Raw genomic sequence first — 21759 nt, forward strand, 5'->3', positions numbered from 1 at the left:
CGTAATAAGAGCTATGTACACATCAGTGCTTATTAAAGCTCCCATCTCTCTATGAACATCTCCTAGAAAATTATCTTTCCCCACATAGCAACATAGTCATACTTACTCTGTAGTCAGTGTTAGTGTCACATTATCATACATTACTTCTGCTTAGAGTAGCCTGAGGTTCTTCTGTTTATCCTGACCCTGGGAAAGACAAAGCAACATAAAACACATCCTTAGGGAGCTTAGGGTTTAACTGGGAAAGATCACCCAGTTTCCCCAAAAACTAAGCCGGCGTCTCTATTCACAGCTGCACTGAAAAGCTTCCTTCCTGGCTTGTGTCTCCAAAAAGGGGAAACTATTGCAAGGTCTCTAAGAGGAAGGAAAGAGGACCTTTTTAATTAGCTTTCTCTTTTGAATGACGCCATCACAAACCTGATTCATTTCCATGAATTGAAGAAAAAAAAAAAGTGGGGTGGGTGGTAGGCTCTCTGTGAAGGAATGAGTGAAAACTGTCAGGAGAGCACAGATCAGAGGAAAGCTGAAGTTGGAGAAAACAGCCATGTGAACTTGGCTGTCTACCATGATCCAAGTTCAGTCCAGGAGATGACGTCAAAATCTAAATTTCAAATGGAGGTGGCAAAATGTCTGCCTCCATGGTTGGAAACTGGAAGCCAAAAGAGTGATGGAAATGTTGGTCTGATCCTCGTGTTTCAGAATGTACCAAGTGGTGTATCTGGAAGTTTTCATGAAAGGGTCCCTTGTTTGTAGACCTATTTCTCTCTGTGATATTCCATAGGGAGATTTTCTGCTTTCAGGCCATTTTGTGTCACGTGTGTGTGTGTGTGTGTGTGTGTGTGTGTGTGTGTGTGTGATATATGAAATTACACAAGCCTAAGGCAGCCTATTAAATGCATACTATGGTCTCCTGAAAACTTTTACATCTTGACAAATCAAGGAAGGACCAGGTCCATAGAGTTGGGAGGCCATCCCAATTCTCTAGTACTTTCCATGTGCCAGGTGCAGTATTAATGCATTTAATACTTTACCTATCTACCTTCAAGCCAATCACCTGAAGTAGGTGTCATGAATTCCACATTATAGATTCAGAGGCTGATCCAGATTAGTTTACTAATTTCACATGGCCACATAGCTACTGAGTGGGATTTACGTTAGGTCTATTGTTTAAAAACCTGTGTTCTTTTCATTGCCCCTTTTCCCTCCAAAACAAACAAACAAAAAAAGTAAATCATCAAAAAGGGTTGTGCTATAGACTCTGTAAAAAAAATTAACAGAAACCTCAATTACAGTTAGGATACCAGAAGGGGGATCTCTCATACCCTGTGACTATAGAGCCCAACAGGAAGAAGAAAGTCTCCTCTTCTTTTTTGGCAAGGACTCAGCCAATGAAAAGCACTCAAGCACTCCTGGCTTCCTTCTCTTCTCTATAAAAGTGCTCTTCTTTTCTTACCATGTGAAGGGACTTGCGTGTGACTTGCCATGGTTGCCAAATCCAAATTACAATTCTCTGCTGATCCCAAATAAACCCATCTTTGCTGGAGAAATACCTGGAAATCTATTTCAGGTCAACAACTCCAAATAAGGGCATCTACTTCTCAACTAGTTTCTTACCTACAGTGTCTCTTTCCTCCAATCCATCCTCCACACTGCAGCCAGAAGGTTCTCCTTCTAAAATATATTTGCTATTAAAGCTTTGACTGCCTAAAAGACCTTTCAGTAGTTCCCCATTTCCCACAAGATAAATGGAAAATGTCTTAGCAAGATCCTTCTCAGCCTGTTGCCAGCCTGCTTCTCTAAGCTCATCTTCTCCCTAAAACGCAGCCAGTATCAAGAACACAGGAGACTACTGACCATTCCTCAAAACACCATTCATCTTCATGCCATTGAGTTTGTTCACTTCTGCTGGACAACTTCTACTGACTTTCCAAGACCTAATGCAAAAACTCTGTCCTCAGTTAAGATTTCACTGACCTACCGTTGTCCACCCAAATTCTCTAGCTGGATACCATCCTTCCCACTTCTGTGATGCCATGCATGTTCTAGACAGCTCAGTTGAGCCAGTGATCATACTATATAATGAGCAAGAATGGCTGTCTGTTAGTTGATGAACTTCATCACATCTAGACCACATTGTCCTCATCGCCAATGCCGAGCCTAGGTCTGACTCATGGTGTCAATAAAGCTATTTTGTATATTTGTAGAAAGGAGGAAGGAAGGGAGGGAGGAAGAGAGGGAAGCTCACAGATAGACTGTTCTTGTAAGTAGAAGAAACTTAAATAAGAATCACTGCTCTGAAGTAAAAAGTCTTCTGGTTTTTGATTCAGCAAATTGATTCCTGATCCAGCCTCCCTCACTGTATGGTAACTCATACGGCATTTAAGTGTCAGTTTCCCATAAACTGACCAGCGTACTTTGTTTGTCTCTGAATGTTGATTAAATATTCTGCAGAGTTTTTCACTCATCAAATTTTTTAACATTTTGTTTTATCCTGGCTAACATTAGCTCAGTTCTGGCAGCAGGGAAACCAACTCAAATGGGAGCAGGTTGTTTTCCTATATGTTTTTTGCTTTGTTGTCCATTTGTGTTCATGCTGTTTGTTTATGTTTAATCTCAAAGCCTGCTCTAACTCCACTTGGAATACAAACGTTTCCATCTGGGTCAACAGGTGTCACTGTTGAGCAGTATAAATATGCCCCCCACACGCCATCTTTTTGGTGCTGAATGTCCTAGCTGGTTACAAAGCCCACCCTCCGCTCAATCCAAGTAAGTTATCTCTGTTGTCCCTGTGCCAGTAGCCATTGCAAACCTCCAAGAACACCAATATATTTTTTCTTAAAGACCTAGTTACTGAACATAACCATAGACCTGATTGTACCCATAAAAGGGGGCAAATAGGAGGAAGAAACTATATAATTTCCATTTGTAGGAGATAGCATTGTGTCATGGGAGGCATTTCAATTGATAGAGTGAGGAAGTCTGAGTTTTAAGTGCCTTCACTATCCCTAACCAGTTGCCACTAGTGTAATTGGCTCAAGCCAGAGGTGCCAATACTTCAAGCTGGAATAAGGACAAATGTTGCAAATTATCAGAAACACCAGATAACTAGTTTAGGCCATAGATCTCTGAGAAACCCACAGAGTGATTCAGGAAGAATTTGAGAGGGGAATATACTCATAGAAAACATGGGGATGGAACAAGAGAAGCATGGAAATTGTTACCATTTTCTTACCCTTAGGCTGACATTGTCTGGGAGACATGTGGAATTGGATAGAAAGGAATGAAATGAAATAAAATGGACTAGGGAATGGAATGGAATGGAATGGAATGGAATGGAATGGAATGGAATGGAAGATGAGATGGCAGGTAGTAGAAAAACATGGAATTTGAGAGAGAATGCAGTAAAAAATAAAATGAGATGAGCTAAAAAAAAGAAAAAATGCTAGGATAGTTAAATATTAAAATATATTAGAAAGCAGCATGTAATTCATAACCAGTTTTTCTGGGAGCATGATGGCCAACAAGCTAATGGGTATTTCTGGAGAACCCACAATATGTTGAATTACAAATAAAGTCTATGATTTAATTCTTTAGAATAAATGCAATGATCTAAGATGGACTATGGACTGGAATGGAATGTAACATTAAATGATGTAGAATGACTAGGTGTGGAATATGCTATTTAGAGAATGCAAAAAGTGAAATGAGCTAGAATAGGCTAGGATATGAAACACATTGTGTCAAAATTTTGAAATGGGATACAGAATGCAATAGAATGGGATGGAGTTTTTCATTAAATGCTTTGAGACATGTAGTGAAGTGCTGTGTTTAATTGGCATGAAAGTAATTATCAGGCTCAGGAAATTGCCATCATAATTCTAGTCCAGATGATTAGATACTTAGGGACCTAAAAGCCTGACACCTTCATTAAATGATTCCTCAAGGGGTCACCTGCTTTGTTATTATGGCATACAACTGGCACTCTGTAGTAACAACAACCAACATTACTGGCACTCTGCTAAACCCTTGTATGTATTATTTCATTTAATTCTCTCACCAGTCGTGTTTGATCTCCATTTTATAGACAGGGGAATGCAGGCGCCGAAAGTTTCAGCGACTTGCCCAAGACCACAGAGCTAGAAAGTAGTGGAGTTTGAATTCAAGCATCAGACAGTTTGCTGTGAGCTTCTGCATGCTGCCCCCTCTACACACTGCTTCTCACCATCCAAGGGGCTTATAAGCCATGACACTGCAAGTAGAAATGTTAGGATCCGTATAAACTATGGTTTAACCACAAACTGTCACTTACAAAAAAGCTGGAAAACTTGGTAGAGGTACTATTCTGATACAAATATGATGAAACAGGGCATGGTCCCAAAGCCCACTTAGCTCTGCTACCGTACTCAACACATCCAGAACCAGAGTTATCCCATCCCCCTTTAGACCAGGTCTCACTGGGGGCTCCGTCACCTCTTAACCCTTCCTAACCCTAACACTCATTGGTTCATCAGACCTTTCCAAAGGGCCTACTGCAGACAATTTAATCATTCATTTAACATTTGAGCACTTATTCTTTCCCCTTAGTTTTCTAAGAAAGTAAATTCAGTTACTGGAGAAAGATTCTCAACAACAAAGAAAGAAGGCAAAGCAACTAGAGGTTTGGGTAACTAGAACCTACCCCCTACTGAGACCCTAGAACTCAATTTCAATTCCTGAAAATGTCCAGTGAGGATACTAACAGCTGCCTTTGTTGAGTATTTACTACTTAGGAGAGGCTGTATAGTCTGTTGATTGAGAGGGGCTGCCTGGGTTCAGATCCTGGCACTGGCTCTGCCACTACATAGCTTTCTGCCCTTGTGGAGCTACTAAACTTCTCTGCCTCTAGATTTCCTCATCTATTAAATGGGGAGAAGAGGATACTTTGAAAGATAAAATGAATTAATACACATAAAGCACTTAGAACACTGATTGTCACAAATGAAGGACTTTGCAATATCAACTATTATAATTGGCCAGGCTTTGCATCATGTGTCCCCAGGCATTATCTTTTTTTTAATTTTTAAATTTTATTTTATTTTTTTATATGGCAGGTTCTTATTAGTTATCCATTTTATACACATCAGTGTATACATGTCAATCCGAATCTCCCAGTTCATCCCACCACCACCATCACCCCCTACCACTTTGCCCCCTTGGTATCCATACCTTTATTCTCTACATCTGTGTCTCAATTTCTGCTCTGCAAACTGGTTCATCTGTACCATTTTCCTAGGTTCCACATATATGCATTAATATACGATACTTGTTTTTCTCTTTCTGACTTACTTCACTCTGTATGACAATCTCTAGATCTAGCCACTACAAATGACTCAGTTTCATTCCTTTTTATGGCTGAGTAATATTCCATTGTATATATGTACCACTTCTTCTTTATCCATTCGTCTGTTGATGGGCATTTAGGTTGCTTCCATGTCCTGGCTATTGTAAATAGTGCTGCAGTGAACATTGGGGTGCATGTGTCTTTTTGAATTATGGTTTTCTTTGGGTATATGCCCAGTAGTGGGATTGCTGGGTCATATGGTAATTCTATTTTTAGTTTTTTAAGGAGCCTCCATACTGTTCTCCATAGTGACTGTATCAACTTACATTCCCACAAACAGTGCAAGAGGGTTCCCTTTTCTCCACACCCTCTCCAGCATTTATTGTTTGTAGATTTTCTGATGATGCCCATTCTAACTGGTGTGAGGTGATACCTCATTGTAGTTTTGATTTGCATTTCTCTAATAATTAGTGACATTGAGCAGCTTTTCATGTGCTTGTTGGCCACCTGTATGTCTTCTTTGGAGAAATGTCTATTTAGGTCGTCTGCCCATTTTTGGATTGGGTTGTTTATTTCCTTAATCTTGAGCTGCATGAGCTGTTTATATACTTTGGAGATTAATCCTATGTCCATTGATTCATTTGCAAATATTTTCTCCCATTGTGAGAGTTGTCTTTTCGTCTTGTTTATGGTTTCCTTTGCTTTACAAAAGCTTTTAAGTTTCATTAGGTTCCATTTGTTTATTTTTGTTTTTATTTCCATGATTCTAGGAGGTGGATCAAAAAAGATCTTGCTATGATTTATCTCAAAGGGTGTTCTGCCTATGTTTTCCTCTAAGAGTTTTATAGTGTCCAGTCTTACATTTAGGTCTTGAATCCACTTTGAGTTTATTTTTGTGTATGGTGTTAGGGAGTGTTCTAATTTCATTCTTTTACATGTAGCCGTCCAGTTTTCCCAGCACCACTTATTGAAGAGACTGTCTTTTCTCCATTGTATATCCTTGCCTCCTTTGTCATGGATTAGTTGACCATAGGTGCGTAGGTTTATCTCTGGGCTTTCTATCCTGTTCCATTGATCTGTATTTCTGTTTTTATGCCAGTACCATATTGTCTTGATTACTGTAGGTTTGTAGTATAGTCTGAAGTCAGGGAGTCTGATTCCTCCAGCTCCGTTTTTTTCCCCTCAAGATTGCTTTGGCTATTTGAGGTCTTTTGTGTCTCCATACACATTTTAAGATTTTTTGTTCTAGTTCTGTTAAAAATGCCATTGGTAGTTTGATAGGGATTGCATTGAATCTGTAGATTGCTTTGGGTAGTATACTCATTTTCAAAATATTGATTCTTCCAATCCAAGAACATGGTATATTTCTCCATCTGTTGGTATCATCTTTAATTTGTTTCATCAGTGTCTTATAGTATTCTGCATGCAGGTCTTTTGTCTCCCTAGGTAGGTTTATTCCTAGGTATTTTATTCTTTTGGTTGCAGTGGTAAATGGGAGTGTTTCCTTAATTTCTCTTTCAGATTTTGCGTCATTAGTGTATAGGAATGCATGAGATTTCTGTGCATTAATTTTGTATCCTGCAACTTTACCAAGTTCATTGATTAGCTCTAGTAGTTTTCTGGTGGCATTTTTAGGATTCTCTATGTATAGTATCATGTCATCTGCAAACAGTGACAGTTTTACTTCTTCTTTTTCAATTTGTATTCCTTTTATTTCTTTTTCTCCTCTGATTGCCATGGCTAGGACCTCCAAAGCTATGTTGAATAATAGGGGTGAGAGTGGACATCCTTGTCTTGTTCCTGATCTTAGAGGAAATGGTTTCAGTTTTTCGCCATTGAGAATGATGTTTGCTGTGAGTTTGTCATATATGGCCTTTACTATGTTGAGGTAGGTTCCCTCTATGCCCACTTCTGGAGAGTTTTTATCATAAATGGGTGTTGAATTTTGTCAAAAGCTTTTTCTGCATCTATTGAGATGATCATATGGTTTTTATTTTTCATTTTGTTAATATGGTGTATCACAATGATTGATTTGCATATATTGAAGAATCCTTGCATCCCTGGGATAAATCCCACTTGGTCATGGTGTATGATCCTTTTAATGTGTTGTTGGATTCTGTTTGCTAGTATTTTGTTGAGGAGTTTTGCATCTATATTCATCAGTGATATTGGTCTGTAATTTTCCTTTTTTGTAGTAAATTTGTCTGGTTTTGGTATCAGGGTGATGGTGGACTCATGAGTTTGTGAGTGTTCCTTCCTCTGCAATTTTTTGGAAGAGTTTGAGAAGGATGGGTGTTAGCGCTTCTCTAAATGTTTGAAAGAATTCACCTGTGAAGCCATCTGGTCCTGGACTTCTGTTTGTTGGAAGATTTTTAATCACAGTTTCAATTTCATTACTTGTGATTGGTCTGTTCCTATTTTCTATTTCTTCCTGGTTCAGTCTTGGAAGGTTATACCTTTCTAGCAATTTGTCAGTTTCTTCCAGGTTGTCCATTTTACTGGCATAGAGTTGCTTTTAGTAGTCTCCTAGGCTGCTAGTCTCGTATTTCTGCGGTGTCTGTTGTAACTTCTCCTTTTTCAATTCTAATTTTATTGATTTGAGTGCTCTCTCTTTCTTGATGAGTCTGGCGAATGGTTTATCAATTTTGTTTATCTTCTCAAAGAACCAGCTTTTAGTTTTATTGATCTTTGCTATTGTTTTCTTTGTTTCTATTTCATTTATTTCTGCAATGATCTTTATGATTTCTTTCCTTCTGCTAACGTTGGGTTTTGTTTGTTCTTCTTTCTCTAGTTCCTTTAGGTGTAAGGTTAGATTGTTTATTTGAGATTTTTCTTGTTTCTTGAGGTAGGTTTCTATAGCTATAAACTCTCTCTTAGAACTGCTTTTGCTGCATCCCATAGGTTTTGGATTGTTGTGTTTTCATTGTCATTTTTCTCTAGGTATTTTCTGATTTCCTCTTTGATTTCTTCAGTGATCTCTTGGTTATTTAGTAACGTATTGTTTAGCCTCCATGTATTTGTGTTTTTTACGTTGTTTTCCCCTGTAATTCATTTCTATTCTCATAGCGTTGTGGTCAGAAAAGATGCTTGATATGATTTCAATGTTCTTAAATTTACTGAGGCTTGATTTGTGACCCAAGAAGTGATCTATCCTGGAGAATGTTTTGTGCGCACTTGAGAAGAAAGTGTAATCTGCTGTTTTTGGATGGAATGTCGTATAAATATCAATTAAATCTATCTGGTCTATTGTGTAATTTAAAGCTTCTGTTTCCTTATTTATTTTCATTTTGGATGATCTGTCCATTGGTGTACGTGAGGTGTTAAAGTTCTCCACTATTATTGTGTTACTGTCGATTTCCTCTTTTAGAGCTGTTAGCAGTTGCCTTGTGTATTGAGGTGCTCCTATGTTGGGTGCATATATATTTATAATTGTTATATTTTCTTCTTGGATTGATCCCTTGATCGTTATGTGGTGTCCTTCCTTGTCTCTTGTAACATTCTTTATTTTAAAGACTATTTTATCTGATATGAGTATTGCTACTCCAGCTTTCTTTTGATTTCCATTTGTATGGAATATCTTTTTCCATCCCCTCACTTTCAGTCTGTATGTGTCCCTAGGTCTGAAGTGGGTCTCTTGTAGACAGTATATAGATGGGTCTTTTTTGGTATCCATTCAGCAAGCCTGTGTCTTTTGGTTGGCACATTTAATCCATTTATGTTTAAGGTAATTATCGATATGTATGTTTTTATGACCATTTTCTTAATTGTTTTGGGTTTGTTTTTGTAGGTCCTTTTCTTCTCTTGTGTTTCCCACTTAGAGAAGTTCCTTTAGCATTTGTTGTAGAGCTGGTTTGGTGGTGCTGAATTCTCTTAGCTTTTGCTTGTCTGTAAAGCTTTTGATTTCTCCATCTAATCTGAATGAGATCCTTGCCAGGTAGAGTAATCCTGGTTGTAGGTTCTTCCCTTGCATCACTTTAAGTATATCCTGCCACTCCCTTCTGGCTTGTAGAGTTTCTGCTGAGAAATCAGCTGTTAACCTTATGGGAGTTCCCTGGTATGTTATTTGTCGTTTTTCCCTTGCTGCTTTCAGTAATTTTTCTTTGGCTTTAATTTTTGCCAATGTGATTACTATGTGTCTCGGCGTGTTTCTCCTTGGGTGTATCCTGTATGGGACTCTCTGAGCTTTCTGGTCTTGGATTGCTATTTCCTTTCCCACGTTAGGGAAGTTTTCAACTATAATCTCTTCAAATATTTTCTCAGATCCTTTCTCCCTGTCTTCTCCTTCTGGGACCCCTTTCATGCGAATGTTGTTGTGTTTATTGTTGTCCCAGAGGTCTCTTAGGCTGTCTTCATTTCTTTTCATTCTTTTTTCTTTATTCTGTTCCTCAGCAGTGAATTCCACCTTTCTGTCTTCCAGGGCATTTATCCGTTCTTCTGCCTCAGTTATTCTGCTATTGATTCCTTCTAGTGTAGTTTTCATTTCAGTTATTGTATTGTTCATCTCTGTTTGTTTGCTGTTTAATTATTATAGGTCTCTGTTAAACATTTGTTGCACCTTCTCGATCTTTGCCTCCATTCTTTTTCCGAGGTCCTGGATCATTTTCACTATCATTATTCTGAATTCTTTTTCTGGAAGTTTGCCTATCTCTCCTCATTTAGTTGTTTTTCTGGGGTTTTATCTTGTTCCTTCATCTGGTACATAGCCCTCTGCCTTTTCATCTTGTCTATCTTTCTGTGAATGTGGCTTTTGTTCCACAGGCTGCAGGATTGTACTTTTTCTTGTTTCTGCTGTCTGCCCCCTGGTGGATGAGACTAGCTAAGAGGCTTGTGCAGGTTTCCTGATGGGAGGGCCTGGTGGTGGGTAGAGCTGGCTGTTGATCTGGTGGGCATAGCTCAGTAAAATTTTAATCTGCTTGTCTGCTTGTCTGATGGGTGGGGCTGGGTCCCCTCCCTGTTGGTTATTTGGCCTGAGGTGACCCAACACTGGAGGCTTGTGAATGAGCCCCTCCTACTATCTCATTGTGGCTTCTCCTTTGTGTTTGGATGTGGGGTATCTTTTTTTGTGTGAGTTCCAGTGTCTTCCTGTCGATGATTGTTCAGCAGTTAGTTGTGATTCCGGTGCTCTCGCAAGAGGGAGTGAGCGCACGTCCTTCTACTCCGCCATCTTGAACCAATCGCGGCATTATCTTTTTTAATCCTCATAACCATCCCATGTGGTAGGTGCTATAATTTTTGCTATTTTGCAGATATGAACATTCACTTTTCTCGTGAAAAACCCCTAGAATTTAGTGTCTTAACTGAAATCATTAGCCCTAGCCTCCAGTATGGCCCTGCGAAATCAGGAAATTTAAGTAATTTACCCAAAGACATGTAGTTAGCAAGTAGCACAGCTGAGGTTCAAACCCAAGTCAGTCCAACTCAAAAGCGAGTGCTCTTAACCATTATGCAATCCTGCCTCATTTTCAAACTGTTAGGAGGTAACCATAGCATAGACAAGGACCACAGCACCTGGGCAGGATAAGAAGTTTCAAGCAGTCTGGGAAGGGGGAGGGATATGGAAAAGGGAGAGGAGTACATGGGTAGAAAGTTGTGAACTTCATGCAGAAAAATTTTAAAACCACTGGGGCATCAAAGAGATGTGTCATCTCTTCCTGGAAATATCTCATAGCTTCCTGAGGGCCCCACCCAAAGACCACATTTAACCTCCTCCTGTATTTCATCTACACCTGCAGGTTGCCTCCTACCTTTCTCTTACCACACCTTAATTAAGTCATTTCTGTGCTACCAATGATAGCCATGCCAACACGACAACTAGGTTACTTAGGAAAACCCTAGAACTTAGTGCCTCCAGTGTGGTCCTGCAATACCAGGCTTTATCTACCGTGATACTGCTCTAGTCCAAGCTGCCACCTTCTCACTCCTGATCTCTGCAATCGTTTCCTAACGGGTCTTCCTCTGTTTACACTAGTCTTCCTCCAATCTATTCTCTAACCTGCAGTCAACATGAGCTTTCCAAAGCTTTAATATGATCATCTCTCTGCATTGTGTAATAAATGAGTAAATGAATATTCACCTACTCCAAGAAGGTATGGCTTCACAAGACTAGTGTTGTGGACCAGTGTGCCCCGCAATGCATAGCAGAGTCTGACTCATAGAAGATGCTCAATAAACGTTGTTGGTTGATGAATAAATGGAATAGGGAATAAATGAATGAATGATTAGGGTAGTTCACTGATTGTGGGGTGAGGATCATAGGACGTGTGGTGAAAGGGTTCAGAAGCAGGGCATTCTGCCTGGTTAATTTTCACCAAAGAAGATCATGGGGGAAGAACAAATAAATATCCCAGTTTCATAGACCCCAGATTAGATTCTGGGTAGAAGAGTGGGACAGAGCTGAGGGAACAATCTGGAGTTCAAAAGTAGGGCACACGTGGAGCGCTTGGTGCCTTATGTGAAGCTGTTGGAGCCTGTGAACTTTCTCCAGTCTCTAATGAGGACTGACTTTAGAAACAGGGAGGGGGGTGTCCAGTGGAGTGTCGGGTGGCCCCAAGCAGCTGAGCAGGCTGAGCAGTGCAGAGTCTGGGATAGGCAAGGCTTCCGGGTGTATGGGAGGCATTTCCAAGTTGGCTTTGGTTTTCTCACATGGGCAGTTTGGAGGACTGTTAGCCCATGTGGAACCCCATGGCTGGCCTGAATGTGAGCCCAAGCCTGCTGCAGAGGCACTGTGCTTTCCAAGGTGTTTTATGACCATACAGGCACAAGTCTAGGGCCACATTCTGCTGACCCACCTGAAATGCAGATAGAAAGAGCCTGCTTCGCTTCAGCTATTGCCTTACCTTCAAGTCTGCAAGAAGTCCATCAATAATGATTCCAGTTAAGACACTAGATTCCAAGGGGCTGAATCTGAAAAGATACCTTGATATAAAAAGGGAAAGTAAATGGAGGCTGGAGGGCATGTCATTTAAATTTCAGAGAACATAAACAATAAGACGCCTATACTACATGTCTGAGAGGCAGTGCAATGGGGGAGGAAAGAGACAGAGTTAAGGACTCTGGTTCAAGCCTCAGCTCTGGTACCTAAAGACTGTGGGATTTTGAGATGGTACTTAAGGTCTCTGAGCCTCTTTCACCCAAAAAACACATTGTTTCCTGTGTACCTCTTAAACTTAATTACAAGGTTAAAAACAAAACACTTACATGGTACTTTATGAAGTACTTATCACATGTACTTGTTGATTTAATCCTCTCAATAATCCCATAAAGTGGGAATTATTATTATCATCTTTATTCTACAGATGAGAAAAGTGAAGGCTTGAAAGTGTAGGAGCCTGCCTCAGGTCCTGCATGGCCACTGGAGATGTCTGTGGTATTCTGGTGATCCAGTCATTCAAACTTCCTCCCTTCAGAGTTCTCTACTGTGGAAGCTGTGCCTCAGGGATCATGGGCTAAGCAGAAAATACATCAACACTCTACACATCACCAGACACATGTCTAATCTCTCTCAGTGTGGAACTCTCTAGTAAGAAATTGTAGGAAAGCCTGAGTCCTACTCCATTTCTCAAATCAAGAAAGATGTATGCACAAGGACCCATGACAAAAGACTGGCAAGGGTCTGGGTTGTCCCAAGCTGCTTTGATGCTCTGAACTCTTAGTAAAGTGAATGGAGTTGCAGGACCTCTGCAGCCCTTTTCATTACATTACATTTTGTTCCCAAATGTGTTTTTTTACCATCAAACCACAGAGGATAGATGCAAAAGAGTAGGGGCGGAGCACAAAAAAAATACATCTAGTGGGGCTTCATCCTAAAGAAAGAATGCAGGAGAGATATTCACACTCGGGTAGCTAACCTTTCGTCAGACACTGATGCCATTCAGTGATGAGCCTGCCACGCAGTAAGGCCAGGACCATGGCGAGGTGAGCAGTGTCCCCACGGGGCAAAATGTAAGGAGTCACAAACCCTCAGATTCTTGCAGCTGCAGGGTCAACACCTGAGAGTGAATGCCCCCAGGAATCTTGCAGTCTACATGCCTCTCCCTAGTCCTGGATCTGCCACTCTGGCCCCTGAAATCAAACCAATTACATCAGTAAGTTAACTTATTAGCTCTCTTCTTGTGGAGGATCTAAGTGAGAAGAGAGGTGGGAATCTGTATCTCCCCACAGTGCTAAGGTGTGTCTTTTTGTTGTCTTCCATTTACTGTTCCTCTAGACTTTCAGTCCTTCTCAAATTTTGATATTGCATATGTGTGTTTGTTTCAGACTCTTCCCCTTCCAAACTGCTTCCTTCCACGTCCAACCATTCTGTCCTTAAGAAGACTCTAATTGTCTCATAGTAAGACTAAATGGCCAGTTGAACCATTCAGGCACTTTTGCACACCCGTTACCTCTGCAGAATCCATGCAATTTATGCACAAAAATAGAGTAAAAAAGTTAACTGCCATCTTCAAAAATGACGGTAACTGTAGGTACAAAGATATATGCTATTAAAATGCAGTAGTTTCTGGGCTTCCCTGGTGGCGCAGTGGTTGAGAGTCCGCCTGCCGATGCAGGGGACACGGGTTCATGCCCCGGTCCGGGAAGATCCCACATGCCGCGGAGTGGCTGGGCCCGTGAGCCATGGCCGCTGAGCCTGCACGTCCGGAGCCTGTGCTCCGCAACAGGAGAGGCTGCAACAGTGAGAGGCCCGCATGCCGCAAAAAAAAAAAAAAAAAAAATGCAGTAGTTTCTATTACGTGTATATCTTCTTATTCAAAATAGATTATTTTCACAAAATGCTATACTTGGCATCCTAGAAGGAGATAATATATACATACACATTGTAATTTCTAAAGCCAAAGAGAGTCCTTGGACAATAGATAAGAAATGTAATTTTTAAAAAATAATCTCATATCAACAAAAAAAAGATGGCATACCTGTTGTGTAAAAGTATGTGGAAGGTGATAAACTGTGTCTGATAAAAAGTATCTCTTCTTCCACTTCTATCTATTTACTTCTGTATCCCAATGTCCCAGTAAAACATCTCGTGTATAGTAGGTAATTCATTTACATTTTAACATATGAATAAATTATTTTAAAAGAACAAAGCAATGGAGACACCGTGGTACCAGGTGATGGTTCCACTGTGGAGCAGTATGTTAGCCAGGACTGGGGGGAAGGAAGGCAAGCTAAAACGCCAAGAAGCAGGGTCTGGAAGAACTTGACCAGGGAAAGGTTTTCAACTTGGACATTTAGGGCAGAATTCTAGGCTTGGTGAACTAAAATTCAGCACAGGAAGTATGAGGGGAGCCCAATTATTCTGGCTGGGAATATAGAGGGGGTTTAAGGAAGCTTTCAGTGCAGTCAGCATTCCACTATTTAGGGTCCACACCGGGTTCACCAGGAGCCGGCCATAGGCAGGAAAACCGTTCCTGACCTCAGCTGAAGTCAGGCTAAGGTTCCATGTCAACAGCCTGACCTTGTCAAGATGGCCTCAGGAACTGTTGGTTTTTTCCTTATCACTACCTGTAGCTTCCTATACATTTCGTTTCCTCCAGCCACTAGGACATGAGCTCCAAGAGGAAAAGGACTCGTCTGTTTCATTTACTCTTAGATACTGAGCATCAAGAGGGGTGCCTGTAACAGAATAGGTACTCAATAAATATTTATTGCATGAATACGTAATGGCTGAGAAAATGAATACAGTACCAGGTAACAAATGAATGCATGAGTGAATTGGATAGAAAGAGGCTTCAGTGGAGGATCGCAGTACCTAACTCTGCATCAGGAATTGACCAAAGTAGAGTGCCATGATGTGGTCCTGGCCTCAGAAGAGATTACAAACCAACCAAAGAAAGATGGCAGAAACATAGGAAGGGTTACATAAAGATACAAGGATCAAGTAACAGAGTAACAGTTCTAGAAAATGATGAACATTCTAGCATCTTAAATCAGGTTATTTAATTGGATAATGAATGCAGAAAATGAAAGAAAAGAGTTGTGTGGAGTGGCCGCTGCAGAATTTTTAGAGATGGGGTTTGATATAGCTTTTTAAAAATTTCTATGGGTCTTTGGGATCTTTTCCCACAAAGATCAAATCCACAGATATCTATTATCTGATAATGCTATCAGTCTCAGTTTAAAGCTTGCGTAAAAATGCCATTTAAAAGGCTATCTTAAAAGTGCTATGACTGATCCAGTTTAGGCTGAACAGATTCCTGAGGTTCACAGATTCTTTAAAGGGATGGGAAATGATTTCAAGGATCAGGGGAGCTCAAGATAGAAAGAGAAATAGTATTGCTAGCAGCGCCATCTCCCTGAGTCCAGTTCTCCTTGCTTTTGGTTGTGTAGGCTTCAGAAGTTACACATAAAGTTGCTCAGCTTGGCTCCTTGTGGATAGCTTGGGCTAAGTGGCCCTCCCATGTTTTTCTAAATGTATAAAAGAAGATACGATTAGCTTTCACAGGCAGCAGTTAGCATGAAGTGGCTCTGTTGGTCAGAATACTCAGTCACCTTGGAAGCAGTAAAAATGTTGCACGTTCGGCTCAGATATGGGGGCATTCTAGCTCATATAAATGCACTGTTTCAGTTTGCTGTGACCCCTTACAAGTGTCCTAGCATTGGTGATATCAAATGGAGGGAGGGAGAATCATTGAGATTCCTTTCTTCAGAAGGTATCTGCATAGAGGGAGATATAAAGAAATTATCATTTCCTCTTTATGGACAACAAGGTGTTTTAAAAGTAATTTCTATGTTGCTCCTTAGTAAAGCCATTAAGTCAAAGATAATCTGTCAAAAGCCCAAGGTGATGTTAAAGTCAAGCTCATGTGACGGAGGAGAATCACTGTACATGCTTTCAAGTCACACGGAGCTAATGGCTACATCATCGTGATGTTCCCCTTTTCCATGGGTAGAAGAAGGAAAGTGTCTTTTTTATGATTAAGAAGAATCAGTCATGAGGACTCAGTATATCCAGAGATAACACAAAGTGATGCTATTGTTCCGTTTCTTCTATGTGGAAAGAATGAAAGATAAGTTATCAGGAGGTAACATTGGTAGAAATAATTTCATTAGCAGGCTGTGGGGAGACAGCTACATTAATAATTCTTTAATTGGAAATGCTCATTGCTAGAATGTTTGAGAATCCATGTGAATGAATTTTAATATCAAGTTCATCTGAAGTTTCATAGCAGTACTCCATCTCATAAAGCTACAGCAGAATTTGACTGCAGAGCACAGAAATGAGCATGCATGGTCATGCTGTGACCAATTAATAGGGAATATTGAAGAAAGGACTGACTTTTGCCTTCAATTTTAATTTTTCTGAAAGCATTCATTTTTTAAAATTTATTTATTTAATTAATTATTTATTCATTTACTTTCAAACTGTAAAGTTTCACATTCATGTACAATTATTTATGGACACCCATACATAGCATCTTTATAATTATTAAAACTAAAATTAACTATACAAGTTCAGTTGTACTGTTAAAGTTTACACTGTGAATTTTAAATGCTAGTAAGGGAAAAGGTATATCAACTTTTCCAAATAACCACGAATGAGTGAATGTATGAATGAACAATTACTATTCATAGATGGTGATTGCAAGTGAGGCCCCATTGCCACCTGGTGGCAGCATACCCTAATTGAAGAATTAGTTTTTTAAAAAGTGAAATCAAGAAACCTAAACGTATAGAGACAGAAATCACATCACATGAGATAACACAAGTGAAATATTAGAGGATCACAAGCCCATGTAATTTAAATATAATACTTAATTTTCATTTTCTATCTCAAGTGAGGAGGAAACACAACTCCCTGGTCTTGGGTACAAGGCTGGTTTCCCTTAAGCTATATCGAGAGTGTTCACTTAATGAGCCACAAAGCCATTTTACCTATAAGGTGGCCCCAGGCCTATTCAGCTGCCATCTTGACTAAAAGGTTTTAATATGTCATTTTTATGGGCCTGGTGTAGATGAAATAACTGCTAAACCAGCAGCGTTCTAGGAATAACTACTTTGACCCTTCGAGAATCTTTGTCGTTCAATGGATTCGTGCACATACTTATTTACAAAAGATTATTTTATTTAACTAATCCCATTATCCATGCCACAATTCAGACCAATTATATCGTTACCTCTGGAGATAAAAACAGGCATCGATATTTTTGATAAAGCTTCCCAGTGGTTCCAATGTGCATCCAATGTTGAGAATCATTGAACTGTAGTAAAGAGAAGATTGAAACATGGTCCACGGAAAAATGATGTTACTGTTTAAAGTCAAGCAGATCTTCAGCAAAACTAAATATAAAATTAAAATACATATGAAAAAAATGCAGCAAAACACCAAAATGCCACTGGTAATTGTCCTCCAAAATTCTCGTGAAACTCTGAAGAGTAACGGAAAGTAAAATATTGTTAATTGACCACTTCTGTGCGGGTGCTTTCTATATACATTTCGTTTAATCTTCACCCAAATGAGGTGGACTTTATTATCCCTATGCTCCTTACAGATTCAAAAACTGAAGCAGAAGTGGATTTATTAACACAAGATCATGCAAGTTGTAAATAGCGTAGCATGGATTTAAACTTAAGACTGATTCCAAATCCCATGGGTAATTCCTGACACCTTGTTGAGTTCGAATTAAGAAACAGAATACCCAGCAGACTTCCAAGAGTCTCCTTTGATTCATTAACAACTTCTTCTTGAGCCTCACAAACCACTAGAGACAAAGCTTTAATGGATTTAGAGACCCAGCTCAGTAATTCATCTGGGTTTTCCTGTGTCTCTTCTACCTGTTTACCAGCCAACTGAGTTGAGGGAACTCTAGTTCAAATGCAAAGAAGGCAGTGGCTGCCAGCTGATCAGGAGATGAATCAAAGATAGATTTTCAGTGGGAAACTTTGGTAGAAATAATGACTTTTTCAGCTATAGATAGACCCTCCCCCCAACCAAACTGAGGTGGGTGCAGTGTCTGATCTACCATGCCCTCTATTTTCAGACTCTGTACAACCCTCTGAACTTGCCCAGACACATGGGCTATTTCACTTTCTCCTACTGCATAGCTTGATGATCCAATCAGTCAAGAAAAAAGTAAGACCTACTGAGCTTCTGCTGTGGGTATTCCATATAGATCCCTGCCACGATGAGTTTGCAGTCTAGTAAACGAAAAAAGCCATGCATGGGCATAAATCTAACCATTTCAATTCCTTGCTTAAAATCCCTCCAGTAAATTTCCTTTGCTTTCAAGATAAAAATAGAGATTTTTGACAGGTTCTAAAAGACTCTGCTTGATTTGAACCTTGTCTATCCCTCCAAAATCTTCTGTCTTCTTGTCTTTCTTTCCCTAAAAGTGCTTTCTTCCCTCTGCTAGACTTGTGCACACCCTCTCCCTCTGCCTAGAATTCAGTCCCAGCCTCCAAACTACAGCTGGTGTGTTAGTAACTTATTGCCATGGAACAAACCACCCTCAAAATTAGTGTCTGGGGCTTCCCTGGTGGCGCAGTGGTTGAGAGTCCGCCTGCTGATTCAGGGGACACGGGTTCGTGCCCCGGTCCTGGAGGATCCCACATGCCGCGGAGCGGCTGGGCCCGTGAGCCATGGCCGCTGAGCCTGCGCATCCGGAGCCTGTACTCTGCAACGGGAGAGGCCACAACAGTGAGGGGCCCGCGTACCGCAAAAAAAAAAAATTAGTGTCTGAAAATGCCAGCCATTTTACTAGCTCATGATTCTGTGGTCAACAGTTTGGGCTGGAATCTTCTGCTAGTATCAGTCGGAGTTACTTTTGCTACTGTACGTCTCTGGCATCTGGACCAGGGATGGATGATCTAAGATGGCCTTGTTCACAGTTTTGGCACAGGATGTCAGCTGGTGGGGCTCAGGGGACACAGCAGGGACAGCTTTTCTTCACTGGCCTCTCATCCTCCAGTAGGCAAGACTGGGCTTCTTCAACTGGCAATCTCAGGGACGCATTCCAAGAAAGCAAAAGCAGAGCCTTTGCTTCTTCCATGGTCTGTTGGATACAGGAAGTCAAAGTCCAGCTGAGATTCAATCGGTAGGGAAGCCGATTCTACCTCTTGATTGGAGAAGCCAACCATGTTTTATCTACCATCGCTGACTGATGAAGGCTCGTATTTCCTTCAGATGTCAGTTCTCATTTTCCTTCTACAGGAAAACATTACTCTGAATCACTGGATATGATCAGATTCTCCGTTACATGCTTTCAAATCGTTCTGGATTTTTTTTTTTCTTGTAGCATTTATCTCATTTTATAAGCAAATGTTTATTTGTGTGGTTATTTGATGATATCTAGATTCTCTCTGCCACTGTGACCTCCATGAGGGCAGGGACAGCATCTGGATCCTCAGTGTTTACCACAAAGCCAGGCCCAAGGTTACCATTCGATAAGTGCTTGTTGACTTAACACGAGCATGTGAAAGTAAGTTGAGAGTAAAGTGGTTTAGAAGGAAGAGTACCACTTCCTAGCGGTGAGAATGTCAGCAAGTTACATAACGATGTTACACTCAGTTTTCACATCAGGAAGCTGTGCATACGCATAGTTGGTGCCAATAAATGCCTTTGAAAGCAACAGGAGACTAATGACTTAACTTTTAGTGAAAAACAAGTATGCATTTCATCCTCATATATTTTTTAGTGCATAAAAACTCAGAGAAATGGAATTATTAACTCCTATATTGATTAATTAATATCAGCACATTTTAAAATACTGCTGTAACTAATCGTGTGCCATTATTGTATATGTAAATAAGGGCAGATGTAGATGGTAAAGAAAGACAGAAACCTTACATCAACCTCTGAAAGAGTCTTTGTAACTCTCAGGTGTCTCTTTTTTTTTTTTTTTTCTTTAAGCAGGTAGAGAGAATTTCCCAGGCTAATCTACAGCTTTGTCAAAAATACCCATGATTTCTCAGTTAAGCCCCTGATATTTTTAGTTCTGGAAAATCTGTCAAAATGACCAAAAAGTCTCACATTTTACAGAGTATAAGAAACAAAACCACGGGGGTAGACTGAAATGAAACACAGTCATTAGCAGTTAAGTTTGAGGTTACCTGCTCTTTAAAAAAAGAAACCTGTTTCTTCTGTTTTTCCAGTGCTGTCAGCCTTCAGGGGCCCCTCTTTACTTTGTACTCTCTGAGAATCAGAAGTATGCCTACCCATTTCTGGTTTCCTGCCATCAAGTTTTTTGGATTTTACATATTTGGGGTTATCACCCCAGTAACCTCTTCAGTGAAATTGACCTTCATAAATCAAAAATACTCTAATTTCAGAAATTCAATGCTCCGTGGGTTACAAATGACTGACCAGCGTGCTGTTTCCACTAGAGCAGATGACGTCTCTTGTAAATCCTGAAACCTGAGTAGTTTATTCCTCTCTCACATGCTCTCTTTTTAATTTCCCCTAAGCCAAGATGTGTACAAAAGGACTTTCTCAAAAGTACTGTGAAAGAAAGAGGTTTCACAAAGCATGAGAGAGTTATACCAAAGAGAAACCTTTCACACTAAAGGTTTAAACTATCTCTGGACAACAGGCTACCTTAATTTCAGCATTATTTGGGTCTGATATGCATTAGTTTAGGCTACACTGTGATAACAAGTAGCTACAAATTTGGAATGGCTCAACAAAAATCTTTATTGCATCATTATGTAACAGTCCAGGGAGGTGACAAATAAAGTGTGTGTTGTGGTGAGGTGTTCTGCTCCACAGTCACTCAGGAATCCAGGCTGGTAGTACTTCTGCCATCTTGAATATGTAGCTTCCAAAGTCACTCTCGAGGTTGCCATCACAACCAGCCAGGAGAGAAAAAGGAATAAAGAAGAATGCATGGGAGTGGCCCACATCACATCCATTCACGTTTTGCTGGCAAAGCTCCATCTCACAGCCACAACTATCTGTAAGAGAAGCTGGGTGATGCCATGTCTGTATATGAAGAAACAAGAGGAAGATGCACTTTGGAAAACAGTATCTGACACAAGGTGTTGACCCAAGAAAAAATGAAAGCTTTGAATATGAGGACACTGTTCTTCAACATTGTTTCCCATTACTTCTCAAAGTGACCCTTATCTCACCCCTAGACCAGATTTCAGCCTGACTCTCCTCCAATATAGGGTATTCTTTTCAGTCTTCCTGTGTCCAGCTTTTCCATCCCTCCATTGTATACTGTGCACAGTGGTCAGAGTCACTTTTCTAATACATAAATGCAATCCTCCTCTACTCTTATTCTTTACTCACTCTCAGTTACTCCCTAGATAAAATGATACGGTCATGGTATGCAGGCTCCTTCCTAACCCAGTCGTTAGGCTGTATGATGTAAAGCTTGGGAACACAAATTCTGCAACCAGACTGCCTGGATTTGACTTTTCTGTGCTACTTACTGGTTGTGTTAACATTGAGCAAGACTAAATGTCTCTCAGAGTTCTTTCCTTATCTCTAAAACGGGATGATATTA

The sequence above is a fragment of the Phocoena phocoena genome, chromosome 17 (genome assembly GCF_963924675.1).
Source record: "Phocoena phocoena chromosome 17, mPhoPho1.1, whole genome shotgun sequence".
In the NCBI taxonomy this organism is placed as follows: domain Eukaryota; kingdom Metazoa; phylum Chordata; class Mammalia; order Artiodactyla; family Phocoenidae; genus Phocoena; species Phocoena phocoena.